We start from the raw sequence: 6,957 nt of genomic DNA, 5'->3' as shown, positions 1-6,957 counted from the left end.
GATTGATCATATAGAAATATTTAAACATTATTTTTAAACTACTACAAAGCAATTACATGTGGCGCAGGAACCACTGACTCACTGCATGATTCTATAGTATTATCAAGACACCTGCTGTTAACTCTTAACTACTTAGGACAGCTCACGAGTGTCCAAATATCTGCTGACTAGGTGGACTAGAGACTTCATGCATGCTTTAATTTATACCCATAAGTGTAAAATGTCTTTATTCTCAGCACTTATACGACCAATTTTCTACTCTGAGACACATTGGCGATATGGGCCCAGATCTCAACATATTGTTATAAAATAACGTAGAATGTTTGTTTAATATAATAATAAAAAATTATTATTACTAATGTAACCCACTGTAAAGACTGGGTTTAGTTGATTGTGTTGCACTGCTCATGTCCGCGTTCTGGAACTGTCCGCGTCCCCGTACAGAACTGTCCGCGTCCCCGTACAGAACTGTCCGCGTCCCCGTACAGAACTGTCCGCGTCCCCGTACAGAACTGTCCGCATCCCCGTACAGAACTGTCCACGTTCGGTGTGGCGCCAAGCATATTGTCCAGTTACGCTCAGAGTTGGCTGAGGTGCTCTTGGGGAATAACGACGGAGTTTGTTACAGTGTTGAAACGCCAAATATTATTGGTCAATTTGCTTTTTGCGTGACGGTCAGGGACAGTATGAGTGTAGTCAGATCCGTTTCACTCGCTATTCTTGTTTCATTTTGTGGTTCACCGGATTCATCATCGAGACGAGGGACAGACGAACAACCTGCTAGCTAGCCAAGCTAGTCGGTACTGCTAGGTAAGCTAGCTAGCTACTCTACCAGCAGCATCCTAGTTAACCTAGCTAGTCGGTACAGCTAGGTAAGCTAGCTAGCTACTATACCAGCAGCATCCTAGTTATCCTATCCTCCCTCTCTCGTTGGCGGATGCTGGCTACCTCTGTCCGGTTCTCGTCTCTTCACTAGATGGACGGTAACTTTAGTGTTTAACTTGTTAACTTGTTGTTGGCTAGCGGAACCCCTCGACAACATCCGCTGAAAAGGCAGAGCGCAAAATTCTAAAATATATTTTCGAAATATTTAACTTTCATACATTCACAAGTGCAATACACCAAATTAAAGCTTGACTTATTGTTAATCTACCCATCATGTCCGATTTCAAAAAGGCTTAACAGCGAAGCACACCATATGATTATGTTAGGTCAGCACTTGGTCACAAAAACCCATACAGCCATTTTCCAGCCAAAGACAGGAGTCACAAAAAGCAGAAATAGAGAGAAAAATATTCACTAACCTTTGATGATCTTCATCAGATGGCACTCATAGGACTTCATGTTGCACAATACATGTATGTTTTGTTCGATAAAGTTCATATCTATATCCAAAAATCTTAGTTTACATTTGCGCGTTATGTTCAGTAATGTTGTGCCTCGAAAACATCCGGCGAATTTGCAGAGAGCCACATCAATTTACGGAAATACTCATAATAAACATTGATAAAAGATACAAGTATTTTAAACATGGAAATTTAGATAAACTTCTCCTTAAGGCAACCGCTGTGTCAGATTTCAAAAAAGCTTTACGGAAGAAACAAACCATGCAATAATCTGAGTACGGCGCTCAGACACAAAATCAAGCCATACAGATACCCGCCATGTTGTGGAGTCAGTAAAAGTCAGAAATAGCGTTATAAATCTTCACTTACCTTTGATGATCTTCATCAGAATGCACTCCCAGGAATCCCAGTTCCACAATAAATGTTTGTTTTGTTCTATAAAGTCCATAATTTATGTCCAAATACCTCCTTTTGTTAGCACGTTTAGTTCACAAATCCAAACCCACGAGGCGCGGGTAAGTCCAGTCGAAAGTTCAGACGAAAAGTCAAAAAAGTTATATTACAGTTCGTAGAAACATGTCAAACGATGTATAGAATCAATCTTTATGATGTTTTTAATATAAATCTTCAATAATGTTCCAACCAGACAATTCCTTTGTCTTTAGAAATGTAATTGAACGCAGGTCGCTCTCACGTGTGCACGCGTGATCAGCTCATGGCATTCTGCCAGACACCTGGCTCAAACAGCTCTTATTAGCCCCCACTTCACATTAGAAGCCTCAAACAAGGTTCTAAAGATGGTTGACATCTACTGGAAGCCTTAGGAAGTGCAATATGACCCCAAAGACACTGTATATTCGATAGGCAATGAGTTGAAAACCTACAAACCTCGGATTTCCCACTTCCTGGTTGGATTTATCTCAGGTTTTCGCCTGCCATATGAGTTCTGTTATACTCACAGACATCATTCAAACTYTTTTAGAAATTTCAGAGTGTTTTCTATCCAAATCTACTAATAATATGCTCTGTGTCCATGGACCAACCTTTTGAATATTATTTTCGGGGCGCCTCATGTAGGTTGGACACATGATATTTTTTTACTTTCTCAGCAGCCTCACCAATGTCTGTAAGTGAATTAATAACTTTAATTGCTAAATATTTCCATAGGATGGCAGGATAAGACAACGAAGCATCAGTTATAGGCTACAAGCAGCAATATGATTGATATAAAATAGCATGCAACCACAGACTATATGTCCCATGATTTTCTAAAATGGTCACTCATTACTTTAGTTAGCTATATATCTCGTATTAGGGATGTGTTGCTTTTGGGAGAGCAAAAAATAGTGACTAGCAGGTATTGTAAATAATCACTAGTCAGAACCTCAACCTCAGTATACATGCATTATAAAAAATCATCTTAATATCTGATATTGCGAGMWAACAYCCTCGGAAAAGAAAAGATGAGAGTGCGTCTTCCAGCTCGCCAATAAATGACATAATGAAATCCTCACTGTTAGTAAATTTACCTCAACATGCCCCTCATTTGCTCGAGAAGGCAGAGTGGGTCGATGCTGGTTGATGAATTTGACAATGAATATGCAAGGAAAATACGTTTTTCTCGACTGAATTAATGTTCAGTATAATTTCAAAACATGAGCATAAAAACAGGCAATAATAAACATGAATCATATTTATATTACTTCACAGTAATCTGTTAAATGCCTTTTCAGTCCTTCCTCTTGCGTTAGCAGTGTGGAAAGGGACAGAAAGAAACGCACACAGGAGTTTTCCTGTGAGGGGGAGTGGTGGTGTATCCAGGGAGGAGACTAAACTAATCTACTGAAATGTCATTTGTGGTCTTATGCTGCCATCTATTGGAATTATATAGCAACTGCAGTAGTACTGAATAATGTGTAATTCCTTACTAAAGTTAAGCTGGACAATAGAACGAGTCAAAGTTCACCCAAGGCTGAGAAAACGGCCGCAGAGCCTGTTTTGACTGGAGTGATGCTAAGCTGGAACACTAGTGCGAGCCCATAGCAAATGAATGGAATCGAACGTTCGCAGAGCCTGTTTTGACTGGAGTGAAGCTTGGAATTCCATTTAGCCTAAATGGCACCAAAAAATGAATCCCTCTTTATTTTACCCAACAATCTGTTTTTAGGACGAAACTGAAATATAACAACTCGTGTAGAAAGTTAACATCCGCACCTCGATGGTGCCAAGTGTGCCTATGTCTGCATAACGAGGACGTAGGGAAAAAATGMCAACTTCTGACTATTTCTGGTTTTGCGTTTGATGACAACGAGATACACTGTCCAGCCTTCATAATCCATCATTCGAAAGAGGAGATTCTCATGATCTAACAATCTAAATATACACATTGTGAGATATTTGGCGAAATATACCAGCATGCTTCTCCATAGGAAATCAATGGGGGGAGCTCAGCATTCCACTGGTTGATCTGGTCCTGTAGAAGCTCTGTGTCTGGGCCGGTGGTGGTGTAGCTGGGGGACAGCTCCTTCTCCATAGGAAATCAATGGGGGGAGCTCAGCGTTCCAAGGGCAAAAGGCATTTCTGGCCTAGCGTTTGATGACAATGAGATACACTGCCCAGCCTTAGAAAGACTAAAATGGTGTCCAATTTTAAAAATCTAAATATACACATTGCGAGATATTTGGCAAAATAGACAGACATACCCATTTTCCCTATAGCAAACAATGGGACGACCCCAGAGTAACATGAGTCATTTGTTGCTTGTTTACATTTGAACTATAAACAACCGTGAGCACGTCTCCATTGCCAACTATAGCGAAGCTGCCATTGTGACATAGTAACAATAAACTGATATTAGGAACATTCAGAAGGTGAGTTGGTGCCACGGTGTTCAATAAAACTAATCAGGCAGCTGGCAGGGTGAAAAATGCCCTAAAATAAGGCCTGTTTTTTTCGTGATTACTTTCCAACTCTCGGCAGGCAGCTGGGATTATATGGAAATATTATGAAACTGGGCTCCACAGCGGTTTGCAATGAACTACTTTTTATTTAGAAAAAAGCATTGTTAAAAGTATAATCTGTCCCAGCCTACTAAGGTAGTAATTACTCAGAATTGCAAAAATATAATTTTTTTTCTAGATCATTTTACCACTGACAACCATGAAATGACCACATATTTTAACTTATTACAATGAAACATACTTAAACCAAAACACCATACATTTAGTTAATTAAATATAACAATGTATTTAGATGGGTGACATTATTCGCCAAAGTAACAGCCCTGTAGACAAAGAAGAGCTCTCCAGTAGGTACCGAGAAATTCAAAGGCCATTTTCTCAGTTGGAGGCTACAGTTTATCAACGTTCAAAGCAGAATGAAAACTGTCCCATTGTTCCTCAACTGTAGTGTATGATATACTATTTTCTATCCCTGTCTCTACTTATATCCAATGTAAAAAAACACCTGCAAATTTTGCTAGATAGACTTGTAATTCGAAGCCGAGTTGTAGTGGTCACATTTGAGAGTCAGGCAGATATTTATTACTTATGTGTAAAACCTAGCAGTCTACTGATTTCACTGAGAGTGAAAGGCTAGTTCTAGTATGTATTACGTGTAAAACCTCAGTATACTGATTTCTCTGTAGATGACTGACAACCCCATGCACATGATTAGATAGTAAATTACTACGACCATATGTCACAAACTCTTTCAAATTTAGAGTCTTTAGATAAGTAAAAGCTAATTTACAAACATTTCTGAAAATTAAGTCAATAGCGTTTTGGAATGAAACTCTTTATTTTCCCTCTATCTGAGCGTCTAGAGTAGGATGAGAGATGTAATGTTGTCTCTGTTGTGTTGAAGCCCAATCAAGCCGGAGAGACAGCCTCCCTGAGATGTACCCAGGTGGTGTCCTGCAGAGATCCTGTGACGAGTCTGAGTCGGAACCTACTAAATTGTTTAGAGAGGGAGACTTTTCTACGGAACAAACGAGTGAAGAGAACTGATGGGTCATGGTCAGTGAGTTAAACAACGCTAGTGCTCTAGTCATTTCTGCCTCTCCATTTTCCCATTTATTTTGGCTGTTTCATAATCCATAGGCTATCCTTTTGTCCATTTTCATAGTCTAAAACATTATTAAACAAACACAACATGTCCCTCCGCTGTGTGTGTGTGCTGTGTGTGTGTGGTGTGTGGGTGTGGGTGTGTGAGCTAAAACGTGCGATAGTTGTGTGCTGCCTGTGCTTGGTGGTGTGTGTGATGAGAATTGTGTGTCTGTGTGTAGTGTGTGTGTCGTGTGTGTGATGTGGTGTGTCAAAACGTGGAGTTGTGTGTGTGTGTGTGTTGTGTGTGGTGTGTGGTGTGTGTGTGTGTAGCGCTCCTGGATGAGGAGATGTAATCTCTACTGTTTTGTCCACAGAAACCAACAAGGAGAGATCAGAGTCTCAAGATTCTCAGTGTGTCAGTCTTCCCAGAGTCATCAAACAGACCTGGCCTCCATATTCAGGTGTATCTGGTCCTGTTATGTACATTTGTTTTTGTTTACCTCAAGATAAAGTTGATCTGTTCAATCATTAAATTAATGTTTTAATGAGAAGCTTTTCTTCTTGCTTTACTAATTTATTACTTGATTTATTTCAGTTTTGCTTGAAAGAGAATATTATGACATTGTGAAGAACGAGCTGAAGATGTTCAGGAGGATTCTTGTCCAGAACTCCCAGAAGGCTTTGAGAGTCAGAAGCAGGATAAGGAAGTGGTGGACATGATCTGAAGATGAGAAAGCAGAGAGAGCAGTGCCAGAGAGGGGCTCTGAAGATCACACTGCACGTCCTGAGGAAAATGAACCAGAAGAGTGCTTGCTGACACACTGGAGAAAGTAGTAGATCTGTCTGCCTCATGATGATAGTTTGTGTTTTATAACATTTAAAGGCTGTAGCTAAAGTACAGCTAAGTACGTATGTGTGTAACTCAATGTAGTTGTAGCAGCCTTAACACAACACCTAGTGACCTCATCAAAGTAGCAGCAGGATGTGTTGTGTGTAAAATTATAAGAGAGAGACAACATAATAATACTCATCAATAATACCAATAATAATGTAATCAGTCTGTTAAGCGTGTGTTTAGCGGAAGCGAAGTCAGGTGCAAGAGAGAGCATAACACAGGCGCGATCTTTAGATTCCGTTTTCTAGACAGTCACCTGATTTATATATAACTAAACAATTTTGGCTCATTATAAAAAGACAACACTCTCGGTGATTTTAACTAAAAAAGTAGATGCGCGAATTTCTGAACAAACGCTGATTTTTCTACTATAACGATTATAACATCCTTTACACAGACAAAGATAGTGATGGGAACAGAGGAGCTCAATAACTATATTTTATTACTCTTGTCGCACCGGCCAGCGACCGGAGGCAATGTCCGTTGGGGCGAGCATACAACGCCTTTGGTTTTTATATTTTTAGCTTGTGGGTGTTTTTACCTGAAATTGTTATTGAAAAGCTATCGTTTCTTCTTGAGTGTTAGTGGAGGTTGTTTGGCCCATTGGTAGGTTATATCTTGTTTTCTCATCACGCGACTCAGTCTTGTAAATATCTGAATTTGGCTGTGG

The 6,957-nt window shown here is 39.8% G+C and overlaps 1 long non-coding RNA gene across 1 annotated transcript; it reads right to left on the bottom strand.

Annotated features, from left to right (window-relative positions):
• Positions 1 to 671: 671 nt before the first annotated feature.
• On the bottom strand, positions 672 to 910 carry LOC139027202 (uncharacterized). Its single transcript, XR_011479267.1, has 2 exons — positions 852 to 910; positions 672 to 777 (listed from the first exon to the last, which is right to left on the bottom strand). It is a non-coding gene; the product is annotated as an uncharacterized lncRNA (long non-coding RNA).
• Between the last annotated feature and the right edge of the window lie 6,047 nt (positions 911 to 6,957).

Source organism: Salvelinus sp. IW2-2015, unplaced genomic scaffold, assembly GCF_002910315.2.
Source record: "Salvelinus sp. IW2-2015 unplaced genomic scaffold, ASM291031v2 Un_scaffold8250, whole genome shotgun sequence".
Classification (NCBI taxonomy): Eukaryota; Metazoa; Chordata; class Actinopteri; order Salmoniformes; family Salmonidae; genus Salvelinus; species Salvelinus sp. IW2-2015.
This window is presented reverse-complemented; position numbering and strand designations above follow the sequence as displayed.